A 15291-nucleotide genomic window follows, 5' to 3' on the forward strand; every position below is an offset into this window, starting at 1 on the left:
CTTGTCACTTAGAGCACCTGTTTTAAATTTCTTTTGAAAATCATTAGACACTCTACCTGTTGCCATTGAGTTCTATCAAAATAATTCCCCATTAAGTAATAGGACTATTTATTGGCTTGTACAGGTCCTGATTTACTTGCCTCTACATTTGGAATAACCAAGCTGAAACTCTCACATGTCTTAATTTCTTGCTGTTCTATAAAAGAAGCTTCATGTGAGTAAATTCTGGCCAGAGTCAGACCTTTAGTTACTCTGACGTGATCCTAGAATATTTATCTCAACGGCCTTCTACCCTCTACCTGCCGAGATCATTGGGTAACTAGCTGGGTTCTCAGAAGCCAGAGATGACACCAGACTGAGCTTTGGAGATGGCCCTAAAAGCTTAAGTATTAAACATGTTCCTGTTAATTTAAGTTGCTATTTTGAAATTGTTGAAATAATTGAATCATCTAAACACACGCACAATTATACCTAAAATGTGTTAATAATTCACCTGTTTGATCTGTTTACACAAATTGTGATCTCAGGGTAAGAACCTTGAGCTATCAACAATTTTTAGCTTCATTTACCTTAATACTTTTGGCACGTTATCAAAACAGAAATGTCATAATTTAATATTTGGGCCTTTATCCAGATATGGATATTAGCAAATAAAAGAGTGTGTATACGTGATTCAAAGATGTGCTTGTAGAAAGGAATGGGAACACTTGGTGTGATGAGGATAGTTTAAAAATTTTTTTTTCTGTTTTCCTTCTATTCTTTCTCATATGTTTAGATATACTTAATACATTTATATATATATATATATATATATATAGCCCTGGTCGTGCATTCGTTAAGCTTTTGGCTGCTAACCAAAATGTTGGCAGTTCGACTCCATCAGCCGTTCCTTGGAAACCCTGTGGGGCAGTTCTACTCTGTCTTATAGGGTCATTATGTGTCGGAATCAACTCAACAGCAATGGTATATATATGTACATATTGATTGCCGTTGAGTCAATTTTGACTCATAGCAACCCTATAGGACAGAGTAGAACTGCCCTATGGGGTTTTCAAGGCTGCGATCTTTACAGAAGCAGACTGCAACATCTTTTGCTCACAGAGTGTTTGGTGGGTTTGAACTCCTGATCTTTTGGTTAGCACTTGAGTGCTTTAACCACTACACCACCAGGGTGCTCTCTCTCTCTATATATATCTATATATCTTGTTTCCTTTTGTACCAATTTCTTTAACCTTAATTTTTCTAGTAATAGCCTCTGAGAAAAAACTTACATGGTGTTTTTATTTTTTTCTCTTTTACTTAGTAAAAGATACTTCAGATTTCTGGTTTTCATTATCAATGTCATGGTGAGTTGAAATCTTTAAAATATATCTCTCAATCAATATAAAAACTTACACACCTATTTGTGAGCATCCCTGCTGAAGGGGTGGTGGTAGTGTTGTGTTGGGGGTGATGCTGGTGATTTGCTTAGGAAGAGGGTGGAGAAGTTAAGAAAGAATAACCCTCCCTTTCTGCAGAAGAATTCCAAGTAAATATTAATTTTTGTATGTACAATCATATAGTAACTTCCATCCTACACAAAAGCACAACTGGAGATTATTCTGTCTTCACTAACAAGTCTTCGACTCTCAAGAAAAGCAAGGTGTATTCGGAAGACTTACGGACGGAAATAGTCCTTTTAAAGTCCTTATTCATGATGTATATGCTTGGGGCACATACCTTCCCAAGAAAGCAGGGCTGCTGATTGCTCATTAAAAATGACTACCCAGAGGCACTCACTGAACACATTGCTAACCTCTTCTTGTTTTCCAGGACTTCATGGGAGAAATTATCTCTGTGAGAAATTCAGGCAGAGGAAACATACATAGCCTATAAAGTTCATACATTGCAGCAATGAACATCATTTTACAAATGTCTTTGTTTACTAGTTTGAATATTTTTACTGGAGAAATTCCTAGAAACATCATCACCGAGACCAGAGGTGTATCTACAGAAAATAGTGCCTAAGGCAATTAGTTTTAAGTTGCTGAATGATGTTTCATGACTAGAGATGTAAAGTGCAATGGTGAATAGATTCAAATCCAGACTTTGTCACTTAATAACTGTATAACCTTGAGCAGTTTGTTTGTTTTGCTCTTCCTCAGTCATAAACTGTGCCTTGTCATTGCCAGATGTGAGAATTAAATAAGATAGTTATATCAAAAACTAACCAAGTACAAAAATGCAGGTGTTTAACAATTTATTATTATTATTAGTTTGATATGGATAGTTGTATATAGACAGTATATCTCTACACAGATGTTACATTGTATTTCACTCAGCTTTTTCTGGGTACCAGTTTGTAACCTATGTCATCAATGAAATTCTTTGAATGAATGATTGAATGAATGCGAATTAAATGAGATATTATTTTTCACCCTATAATTTGTTGAATATAACCAAGATTGAGAATATCTAATGTGAGTAAGAATACAGGGAAATGACTCTTTAATACACTACTGATGGGAATAAAACAGAACTTTGAGAGAGTAATGCTATAGAAAGGAACCCTTGTGGCGCAGTGGTTAAGTGCTCAGCTGCTAACCGAAAGGCTCGTGGCTCGAACCCACCAGCTGCTCTGAAGGAGGAAGATGTAACAGTCTGTTTCTGTAATGATTACAGCCTTGAAAACCCTATGGGGCAGTTCTACTCTGCCCTGCAGGGTCACTATGAGTCCAAATCAACTCCAAGGCAAAGGGTTTTAATGGTACAGAATCCATCAGAGTTAAAAATGTGCATATTTTTAGAAGCACATCTAGGGTAGAAGCATAACTAGGGTATGGCAAGTATGAGACAGGCCCTGGACACCACTTGAGGGGAGGAAGGGAAGGGCAGTTTACATCTCTAGTTGTGAGACATCATTCAGCAACTTAAAACTAATCTCCTTAGGCGCTACTTTCCGTAGATATGCCTCTGGTCTCGATGATGATGTTTCTAGGAATTTCTCCAATAAAAATATTCAAACTAATAAACAAAGACATTTGTAAAATGATGTTCATTGCTGCGTTGTATGAAAGGCAGACTAATAGAAACACCATAAATGTCAAGCAAAATATTCATGAAGACTGGTGAACGGGGTATTAGGAGTGAGGCATGAAGGAGGGATGATGATGGATGGGGTGACAGCCGAGGGCATGGGCAGAGGAAGCAGTAACTTAAATGAATGGAAAATAATCATGAATATTTGAACAGTGCACTCCAAAGAATCTCATGCTTTTTACTTCCTTTGACCTTCACTACAGCATTGTGAGGCAGAATATAAAATTCTTGGAAGGGTTGTAGAACATAGTGGCTGGTAGCCTGTGCTGTGAACTCAATCAAGTACCTGACAAAAGGCTTTAAGCAAGTTTCACAAGTTCCTAAGCCTCATTCGCTGCAACAGAAATTCAGGTTGGAATTTCAAAAAATGATAAAAAATAGTTCGTATATCATACAGTTTTTGTGGGAATTAAAAGAGAAAATCATGTACCCTCAAGTGGTAAGTACGACACATGTTGACTTTACTTACTGTTGCATTCTTTTATTTTTTGCAGGATTTGAAGGTTAGGAAAGTTGATACTAAGAAGTGAGTAAGCAGCCTGATGGAGTCCCTGGGTGGTGTAAACAGTTAACACTCTTAGTTGCTACCTGAAAAACTGGAGGTTCAAGTCCACCCAGAAGTGCCTTGGAAGAAAGGCCTGGTGATCTACTTCTAAAACATTAGCCACCAAAAACCCTATGGAGCATGGTTCTACTCTGACACGCATGGGTCCCTGTGAGTTGGAATTGACTCGAGGGCAGCTGTTTTCTCCAGTGCCTGATTGGAATGGAAAACTAAGTCTGCTCACTGTGAATCCATGGCCTTTCCCAGGGTACAAAATAATTGGCTGAGGTGTGTGTTCTTGTAGCAGGAGATGGGTCTGACTGCAGTGGGAGGGAGAAGAACAAAAATAGCAGGTTGACTAGTTGTGGGGGAGAGTGATAAACGTCAGGCTCTGTTTAGATGTGCACTAGTAGTCAAAGTCGAAGAGTGATAAATTAATAGATTTCAACAGAGGAGCATTTTAATCTATTCCAGTGTGTGTTGTTTTAAAACATTTCAAGTGCTAAATTGGCTCAAAGGAAATTTTACTTGGAAGAGTAAACATTTAGTGAAGATGAGCTGAGCTGCTCTGTTTGAAAGGGATAGAGTCCTGAGATGTAGCCCTCGAACTCCTAGGATTCCATCATCTGCCAAAATCAAGTCACACTCCAGAGGAGGAAACTGAGGCCCAATGTGGTAAGCACCCTAACAAGGTACCCTAAGGCAGTAGAGAGACAGTGTGGAATAAAACTCAGCTATCCTGATTTCCAAGAATGTGTTCTTTCTATTTGATTAGAGCTATTCAAGAACTTTTGAATTATTTGAGCTCAAGGTGAAAGAAATCCGGGTTGGTCCATATACTGTAGATTTGAAAAGAGTCTTCTGGAAGTTGCTTACTTTGTTGAGTAGGGGGTAAGGGTGATGCTAAGAATGGGACTCTTAGTATTTAGAGGACATGTAGTTTATATCACCATTTAAAGAAAAGCCCTTTGTACATTCCTGCCAAGGAAAAGACAGCCTATTTTCAAGTACCCTTAGTAAAGGGGAGTTTGCTGCCTACTGAAACAGTGCTTTTACCATATCATTTGTTCTTTGCTACAGAAACACATTGCATCTTGCTAATAGAGGCTGCTGATCACTTCTTCAATGGTATAGAGTCTAGCGGTGAAGCACTTGTGCTTCGAAATAAGATACTTGGATCCATAATCCACACTCATCATAGATAAGATAATAATTTTAAGCTTCATTTTCCTTATCCACAAGATGGGATTCATGATAGCACCATTTCGTGTGATATGAAAAAAAAAGATGAGATAATGCAAAAAGCAGACCAAGCACATTGCTAGCATGTAATAAATTAAAAAAAAAAATACATGGGTTGATTTATTGATACTTTGGCTCATCTTTAGAACCCTTTGTTCTATCTGAGAGTCCCCCTTCCCAAGGAAGAATGGAAGGAATGATATACACTATGCTTATGTGTGGAGATGGTGTCTATCACGTGTGACCTGGGTCTTCCTGGAACAGAGAAAGAGAACTAAGTTTTAGTTTCTGTAAGCAGCACATCTGGGAAATTACTAGAAACAATTGGGCAGTCAGGCAGTCATTGTAATTTATAGCTTCAGGACTAGATACTTAATGTATATAAGCAGAACATGTTCTTTACTGTAGTAGACTTGTTGCATGTTCTGGTGAGTACAGGAAGAATATATCTATTTCATTGGATTATTAGAAAAGTGAGATTATATCATGAAACAGTGGTTCACATGTATTGTGCACTTGATACTAGAGTAAGAAATACAATATAATTTGTTAATGGAAATGATTTTAGAACCAGAAAAATCTGGCTTCTGTGTTTACTAGTTGTATGATGACGTTGATGTCATTTTTTTCACCCCAAGAGCTATAGATGCTAACCAAAAGTTCAGCAGTTCAAATCCACCAGGCTCCTTGGAAACCCTATGGGGCAGTTCTACTGTGTCCTACAGAGTTGTTATGAGTTAGAATCAACTTGATAGCAATGTTTTTTTTTTTTTTTAAACTTCAGTAGCTTAACTCTAAAATGACAAAAATATCTCATAGGATATTCTACTGCCTGAGACATAGTAAAGACTCATTGAATATTATAAATACATAATGATATTAATAATAACAATGACAACACTAAGCCAATTTGAAAAGAAAGAAATGTGGGTGGGAGGAGCAGAGGATAGGCCTTAATAAGTAGAGATTCCTTGGGATATAGCCTCTCTGTCTTGTAGGCTTTCCAAATAGCACATTTTAGGGGCTCAATAAATATGTGAAATAAATGAATGAAAATTCACAAGAAAATTCCCAAGTTCTTGGATGTCAAGTTATTAAAGGTCAGCGTTCTAGCTTGGGCCCAAAGAAGAGGCTGAGAGAAGAGCTTGTATGTAGGTGATTTATTCTGGGAAACAGGATAGAGGAACTGGGAAGAGTGAAAGAGGGAAGGAAAGCAAGTTAACCCAAGGTTGAGTTGAGCTGGTTACCATTTATCTTCTGGCTCCTATATCCAAATGATCAAGAGTTTCCCTCTGGAATGTGAAATCCCTCATATTTCTAAGTGTGTGTTTGTGTGAGAATGATGTATCAGGGTCTCCAAAATATCTCAAGTAGCAAGTGCATGGACAGAAAGCAACAGATGTGACTGTGAGAGGAGGTAGTGTTGGATCAATTTGTAGAATCAAGCTACTGTCAGGCTATAATTGTGAACAGCTGGCTGCGAGGGCAATGGTTGGAAAGATAGGTCAAGAGGGTGTGAGATGGGGCACAAAAAATGCCTAACACCTGGTGATCATCAATTAAAAATAATATTGCTGTCATATTGTGAGGTTTGCAAATGTGTATAAATTTTTGAATGAGAACTTGACTTGAGCTGTAAACTTTCACCTAAAGCAAAGTAAAAAGAAGTAATAATATTGCTTTTACAAAGGACAAATGTTATACATCCTTTGACTAATATGAAACACCCAGAATAGGCAAATGCATAGAGATCAGAGTTTAACAGTAGCTACCAGGGACAGGAGAGAGGATGAAAGGGAGAATCATTACTTAGGAAGCACTGAGTTTCTCTTAATGGAATGGAAAATTTGGCAACGAATATTGGTAACGGTTGCACAACACAATTGATGTAATTGCTATCAGTGAATTGTACATGTGAAAAATATTGAATTGACAAATGTTGCATTTGTATTATAACATTTTTACAATAATTAAAAAAAATTGCTCTTGCAGATTTTCCAGCTCATAGTTGTGTGATTACATCAGCCTACAGTAAATGGAAAATCAAGACAATGTGACTGAATTCATTCTTTTGGGTCTTACAAAGAACCCAGAGCTACAGAAAATGTTCTCTGCTGTGTTTCTAATCATGTATGTGGCCACTGTACTGGGAAACTTACTCATTGTGGTAACTATGACTGCAAGTCAGAGTCTGAGGTAACCTATGTATTTTTTCCTTACTTCTTTTTCACTCATGGATGCCACCTATTCTTCTGTCATAACCCCCAAGATGATTGTGGATTCCTTCTCTGACAGTACTACCATCTCCCTAGAAGGCTGCATGATCCAGCTTTTTGCAGAACATTTCTTTGGTGGGGTGTCAATCATCCTTCTCATCATGATGGCCTATGATCGCTACGTGGCCATCTGTAAGCCCCTGCACTACATGACTGTCATGATTTCTCAGGTGTGCTGCCTGCTGCTGGGAGGGGCCTGGGTAGGCGGGTCCATGCATGCAACAGTACAGCTTCTCTTCATGTACCAAATACCCTTCTGTGGTCCCAATGTCATTGATCACTTTAAGTGTGATTTATTTCCATTTCTGACACTGGCCTGCATGGATACGTGCATGCTGGGCCTCTTGGTCATCCTCAACAGTGGGGTGGTGTGTGTGGCCATCTTCCTTATCCTCGTTGCCTCCTACATGGTCATTGTCTGCTCCCTAAAATCTTGCAACTCTGAAGGGCGGCGCAAAGCCCTCTCCCTCTGTGGCTCCCACCTCACAGTGATTGTCTTGTTCTTTGTGCCATGCATTTCCTTGTATGTGAGACCTGTGGCCACTTATCCCATAGACAAAGCAATGGCTCTGTCTTTTACCATTGTTGCACCCATGTTAAATCCCTTGATGTACACCCTGAGAAACGCAGAGGTGAAAAATGCTATGAAGAAACTCTGGAAGAGGCAACAAATCCTGGATTGTCACTAGCTTCCATGCCAAGAACAAATTTCTCCTATAGGTACCGTGAGGTCTCATCCTCCCCATTCAATCAAATCTCTTGCATGTACAATACTAAGTGGCATCTTTTAAGCATACAAATCTGCTCAAGACACTGCAGTACTCTGCCTAACCACATTGCTGCCTACCTCTCCGGTACATTTTGTACTTCATCATTTTCACAAGGCTCTAGCCCCCTTTGTCTTTTCTTCTTTTTTTTAACTGATTTTTGGAGAAATCGACATTTTCCCAGTTCATGGCTTTTGTTCTCACACTTCTGTCTGATGGCATCTCCTTCTCCAGATGCTTCATCTGCCTCAATCATATATATATATATATATAATTTCATTTTCAGATGACCACCCACCTCCTCAAGAAGTCTTGTCTCTAGTAATTTCAGTTATTCTCTAGCTTTCCATCCCATTTATATCCTTAACGATAAATAAGCAGAAACTGTACTTAACTTTATAAGTAAGTGTGTTTTTATTTTCTCTGTTTTCTCCACAAAATTGTAATTGTTAGGATAGGGGTGGTGTTTATTCATTCACGTTGTAAACCTAGTGGTTCATACGCTTCCAGTTAGCTAACTAGTTGCCATGGAGTTGATTCTGACTCATGACAGCCCTATGTGTGTCGGAGTAGAACTGAGATCTGTAGGGTTTTCAACGGCTGATTTTTTTCAGAAGTTGATTGCCAGGCCTTTTTTTTCTGAGGCATCTCTGGGTGGACTTAAAACATCAAACTTTTGGTTAATAGCAGAGAGCATTAACCTTTTGTACCACTAAGGGACTCCTCTAGTCAACTAGCAGATGCTTAATAAATATTATTCAATAAATGTCAGTCTAAAAGAGACTTAGTTGTTGATTTTTAATCTTTTTAAATTCAATGGTTGGGAAAAATTGGGAAAGATAAATACATATAAAAAGCTAAGGAGTTAGAATTCAGAATTCTCCTGGTTTTTGTGCTACAAAGTGTCCTTTTTGAAGGCAAGCATAATCTCAGTTTTTAGTGGTGTGCTATTTAATATGGAAGCCTCTCTAAAAAAAAAAAAAACTGATTGTTGTCGAGTTTATTCCAACTCATAGCAACCCGACAGGAGAGAGTAGAGCTGCCCCATGTGGTTAACTCTCCACTGCCTTTTGTTATCATTTACAGAAACAGACTAAGAGTCACTCATGCAGGAGTCAAGAGATTTTAGAATCTAGTGTCTTTGTCCGCTGTTATTCATAAGGTTTTCACCGGCTAATGCTTTTCAGTAGACTGCCAGTCCTTCTTCCTAGTCTGTCTTAGTTTGGAAGATCAACTGAAACCTGTCCCCCATGGGTGATCCTGCTGGAATCTGAATACTGGTGGCATAGCTTCCAGCATCACAGCAACACGCAAGCGCCCACAGTATGACAATCTGACGGACACGTGGTAACTCTGCTGCAAAGGACCTCTTTAAAGTGTTGAAGAGCAAAGATGTCACCTTGAAGACTAAGCTGCACCTGACCGAAGCCATGGTATTTTCAATAGCATCATATGCATGTGAAAGCTGGACAGTGAATAAGGAAGACCAAAGAAGAATTGACGCCTTTGAAAAGTGGTGTTGGCAAAGAATATTGACTATACCATGGACTGCCAAAAGAACGAACAAATCTGTCTTAGAAGAAGTACAGCCAGAATGCTCCTTAGAAGCAAGGATGGTGAGACTGCGTCTTACATACTTTGGACATGTTGTCAGGAAGGATCAGTCCCTGGAGAAGGACATCATGCTTGGCAGAGTACAGGGTCAGTGGAAAAGAGGATGACCTTCAATGAAGTGGATTGACACAGCGGCTGCAACAATGAGCTCAAGCATAACAGCGATTGTGAGGATGGCTCAGGACTGGGTGGTGTTTCGTTCTGTTGTGCATATGGTCGCTATGAGCCAGAACTGATTTGACGGCACCTAACAACAACAAACAACAACGACAGTGCCTGTGTCATGAAGTTATTCATTCTTTATTGGACAAGAAAGAAGTCCTGGTGGCACATTGCTTAAGTACTCACCTGCTAACTGAAGGGTTGATGTTTCAAATCCACCAGCTCCTCTGGGGAAGAAAGATGTGCAATCTGCTTCTATAAAGATTACAGCCTAGCAAATCTTATGGGACAATTCTACTTTGTCCTCTAAGGTTGCTGTCAGTCAGAATCAACTTGACGGCAACAGATATAGGACAAGAGAAATGATATTGTCCTATTTTATTTTTAACTGTGGGAGAATGATTCCTGCTGTTATCTTCTAGATGTGGGTTTCTAAATACAAAGGGTGTTTGTTTATTTTCTCCCTGATCCTGTTGTGGAAAAGCTGTCACCAGAGAGACACTGTTTCTTTTCTAAAGGTCTCCCCTGACTAGGTCTATGGGAAGTCAAAGGTCATAGCATGATTTTACATTGTTATCATTTTCTTATTAAGACAAATATATGTGATATATATGATGACAATAATTGTAATGATCAGTTATAGTATTTGAAACAAAGTACAGCATTTAAATCAACATTTTTAAGTACAAAATTGATATGTACAGTAGTTATCTAGCTATAACAACCACCAACAATTTTTCTTAACCACCAGGTTTATTCATTATTGACGTATAATTGCTGAGTTTGTGTTGGGTATACAGTGGTCTATATGACAATCAGCTTTGCTTTCCTCTTGGAGCTTACATTCCAATAGAGGAGACAAAAATATATGTAAGATGATAATAAAGTCATATAGTGATAACAGACTCTTAGTAAATTATAATAGAGTGGTATACGTGTGACTGGAAGGGCATTCTATTTAGGTGGACACGGGTCTTTTTTGAGAGGTGGCTTCTAAATTAGGGTCTGAATGATGAGATAGAAGGAGCATGAAACAAATCAATGGGTAAAGAATCCCAGGCCAAAAAAAAAAAAAAGCTTATGCAGAAATCCTAAGGCAGCAACTAGCCTGAAGTTAAGATCTGGGTAATTGGTACACAGAGGGTAAGGGGGAATCTGGTACAGGATGAGATATGGAAACCAGGCAGGGTCTTGTTAAGCGGGGTCCTATTATTTTTTAACCGTTAAGTCCAAAAAGAACACGGACATCAGCATGACTCTATTGGAATAACAACTAAAAAAGAAATCTTTCGTGGGTTTATTGATGACTCTAGAAACTTAGTACCGAGACCTTTGCACATAGCTTCCATTTAACTTTTGTTATACCTATAAAAAAATAGTAGAATATAATGTTTGCTGTCTGCTTACAATATTTTAGAATTAAATACCTGGATTCGTTTTATACTTATTCGCCTTGCTCCATGTCGAAGAAGAAGAAAAAGTATGTGACAGCATGATATGTCTGCCTGTGTAAGAACCTTATGATGATCATTTTCTTATTTCATTTATAGAATTTAATAACTGGAGGGACCAAAATGAGATTCCTCACCTTAAATATTTTTGATCTGTTGGATAATTTTCCTAATGTTAAAAGCAGGCTCAGATAGATAAACTAAATGTGTTACATACATAAGGAAGAGTATTACTCACCATAAAAAGAAGTAAAGTCCTGATACATGGATGAAGCTGGAAAACATTATGCTGATTGCAATAAGTGAGTTACAAAAGGAACAAATATTATGTGATCCCACTTATATGAAATATTTACAAAATAGGCAAGTGTATAAAGTTTATTAGTGTTATCAGGGGCAGAAAGGAGGGGAAAATGAGAAGTCATTGCTTAGGGGGCACAGAGTTTCTGTTAAGGATGAAGAAAATATTTAGAAATGGATAATAGTGATTGTTGCACAACACAAATATCACTGAACTGTAAGTGTAAAAATTGTTGACATGGCAAATGATTTGTTATAAATATACTTGTCACAATTAAAAAAAAGGAAGAAAGAAAAAATAACTAAAGTAGGTGGAAAGCCAAATTTGGCCTTTAGTGTATAGTTTGCCAATCTCTGGTCTAAGGCAATCATGGTGAGGCAGAAGTCTTATTGACTTAATTATCTGCTGCAGCTATAATAGAAATACCAAAAGTGGACAGCTTTGACAAAGAGAAATTTATTTTGTCACAATTTAGGATGATAGAACTCTGAATTCAAGGTGCTGGCTATGGGGGAAGGCTTTCTCTTCTGGCTCTAGAGGGAGGTCATTTTGTCTTTCAGCTTCTATTCCTTGGACATCTCATGTGGCATGGCTTTTATCTTCCCCCAACTATTTGCTTTGTTGCTTGCTCAATGTGTTCTTTTATATCTCAAAAGAAATTGATTTAAGACATACCCTGCGTTAATGCAAACTCTGATGGCTTAGTGGTTCAGAGCTACGACTGCTGACCAAAAGGTTGACAGTTTGAATCCACTGAGCACTCCTTGAAAACTCTATGGAGCAGTTCTACTCTGTCCTGTAGGGTCGTTATGAGTCAGAATCCTCTCGAGGGCAACAGATTAATCCGGGTTAGCAAACGCTAATACAGCCTCGGTAACACAACGAAGAAAACACATTCCCAAATTGGATTATGATCACAGGTATTGGGGTTAGGATTTATAACACTTATTTCTGAGGACACAATTCAGTCCATAACACCTGTTCTTCTCTTCCCTTTTAGTAATAGAACTCCCTTTTATAGTACTAGCACAGACACATAACTAAGGAAACCTGGTGGCACCACGGTTAAATGCTTGGCTATGAAGCAAAGCTGCTCCACAGCAGAGAAATATGGCAGTTGGCTTCTATAAAGACCACAACCCTGGAAACCGAAGGGGCAGTTCTACCCTGTCCTATAGGGTTGATATGTGTCAGAATCGATGTGATGGCAACAGGTTTTGTTTTGTTTTGTCCTTTTTTGTTTGTTTGTTTAAGACATACTACTGCCTACCTGAAAGACTACATTTCCCAACAACCCATGTATCTAGGTGTGGCCACATGACTAAGTTCTGGCCAATGAAGTGTAAATGGAAGTCATAGTATAAACGGTAATTCTGTGACTGTGGAATTTTGGTGGAATTTCAAGCAGCGATGGTGGATCATAAGGATGTGTGTTAAGGTTAGCAGAAAAGCAAAACAGAAGGAGCCTGTAATCCTGATGTTGTGGAGCTGCCATACCAGCCCCATACAACTTCCCCTAGGCTTCCTTTATGTAAGAGGAAAATACATTTCTGTCTCGTTTAAGTCACTGTTAAAAAAAAAAAAAAATAAGTGGGCTCAGAATCTACATCTTCTATTACATGAGTTGTTCTGACCATTCATGTAATATTACCTATCGTTTAGATCTCACACATTTTTATCTGTTTTTTTTTTTATGCATCCTCCAAGTTGTTGTTGTTGTTAGGTGCCCTCGAGTCAGTTCCAACTCACAGCAACCCTATGCACAACAGAACGAAACACTGCCCAATCCTGCGTCATCCTCAAAATCCTTATGTTTGAGTCCATTGTTGCAGCCACGGTGTCAGTCCATCTGGTTGAGGGTCTTCTCTTTTTCACTGATCCTCTACTTTACTAAGCCTGGTGTCCTTCTCCAGAGACTGCTCCCTCCTAATAATATGTCCAAAGTATGTGAGACATAGTCTTGCCATCCTTGCTTCTAAGACTGCTACTTCCACAGGTGTTGATTGTGGATCCGAGTAAAACGAAATCCTTGACTTCAATCTTTTCTCCATTTATCATGGTGTTGCTTATTGGTTCAGTTGTAAGGATTTTTGTTTTCTTTATGGTGAGGCACAATTCATACTGAAGGTTGTGGTCTCTGATATTCATCAGTAAGTGCTTCAAGATTCCTTCATGCTAACAAGCAAGGTTGTGTCATCTGCAAATTGTGGGTTGTTAATGAGTCTTCATCAGTCCTGATGCCCCTTTCTTCTTCATATAGTCCAGCTTCTTGTTTCATTTGCTCAGTATACAGATTGAATAAGAATGGTTAAAAGATACAAAACTGAGGCACACCTTTCCTGACTTTAAAACAAGCAATATCCCCTTGTTCTATTCAAAGGACTGACTCTTGATCTATGTACAGGTTCCTCATCAGCACAATTAAGTGTTCTGGAATTTTCATTCCTCAAAATGTTATCCATAATTTGGTATGATCCACACAGTCAAATTCCTTTGCATAGTCAATAAAACCCAGGTAAATATCTTTCTGATATTCTCTGCTTTCAGCCAAGACCCATCTGACATCAGCAATAATGTGCCTGGTTCCATGTTCTCTTCTGAATCCTGCTTGAATTTCTGGCCGTTCTATGTCAATGTACTGCTGAAGCCACTTTTGAATGCTCTCCAGCAAAATTTTACTTGCGTGTGATGTTAATGATATTGTTCAATAAGTTCCGCATTCAGTTGTATCAGCTTTCTTTGGAATAGGCATAAATGTGGATCTGTTCTAGTCACTTGGCCAGTTAACTGTCTTCCAGATTTCTTGGCATAGATGAATGAGCACTTCCAGCACTGCATCCATTTGTTGAAACATCTCGATTGGTATTCCCTCAATTCCTGGACCTTTGATTTTACCAATGCCTTCAGTGCAGCTTGGACCTCTTCCTCCAGTGCTATCTATTCCTGATCATATGCTACCTCCTGAAACAGTTGAACATAGACCAGTTCTTTTTGGTAGAGTGACTGCGCATTCTATCCATCTTCATTTGATGCTTCCTGCATTGCTTACTATTTTCCCTGTAGAATCCTTCAATATTGCAACTCAAGGCTTGAAGTTTTTCTTCAGTCCTTTCAGCTTGAGAAATGCTGAGCATATTCTTCCTTTTTGGCTTTCTATGTCCAGATCTTTGCACATATCTTTATAATTTTTTACTTTGTCTTCTATAATCAACCTTTCAAGTCCTCTGTTCAGCTCTTTTACTTCATCATTTCTTCCTTTCTCTTTAGCTACTCAACATTCAAGAGCAACTTTCAGACTCCCTTCTGACATCCATTTTGGTCTTTTATTTCTTTTCTGTCTTTTTAATGACTTTTTGCTTTCTTTAGGTATGATGTCCTTGATGTCATTCCACAGCTAGTCTGATATTAGTTCATTAGTGTTCAGTGAGTCAAATCTGTTCTTGAGATGGTCCCTAAATTCAGGTGGAATATACTCAAGGTCATGCTTTGGCTCCCGTGGACTTGTTCTAATTTTCTTCAGCTTCAACTTGAACTTGAAATTGCATATCAGCAATTGATTGTCTGTTCCACAGTTGGCTCCTGGCCTTGTTCTGACTGATGATATTGAGCTCTTCCATTATCTCTTTCCACATATGTAGTCAATTTTGTTCCCATGTATTTCACTGGTGAGATCCACGTGTATAGTTACTGTTTATGTTGTTGAAAAAAAAGGTATTTACAATGAATAAGTCATTTGTCTTGAAAATTCTATCACACTATCCCTGACACCATATTTATCACCAAGGCCATATTTTCCAGCTACCGATCCTTCTTCTTTGTTCCCAGCTTTCACATTCCAATCATCAGTATTTATCTA

At 38.5% G+C, this 15291-nt stretch overlaps 1 pseudogene; it reads left to right on the forward strand.

Moving 5' to 3' along the window:
- Window positions 1-5499: 5499 nt before the first annotated feature.
- On the forward strand, window positions 5500-8232 carry LOC100669263 (olfactory receptor 4C6-like; annotated as a pseudogene).
- Window positions 8233-15291: the final 7059 nt, after the last annotated feature.

Source organism: Loxodonta africana, unplaced genomic scaffold (assembly GCF_030014295.1).
Source record: "Loxodonta africana isolate mLoxAfr1 unplaced genomic scaffold, mLoxAfr1.hap2 scaffold_29, whole genome shotgun sequence".
In the NCBI taxonomy this organism is placed as follows: Eukaryota; Metazoa; Chordata; class Mammalia; order Proboscidea; family Elephantidae; genus Loxodonta; species Loxodonta africana.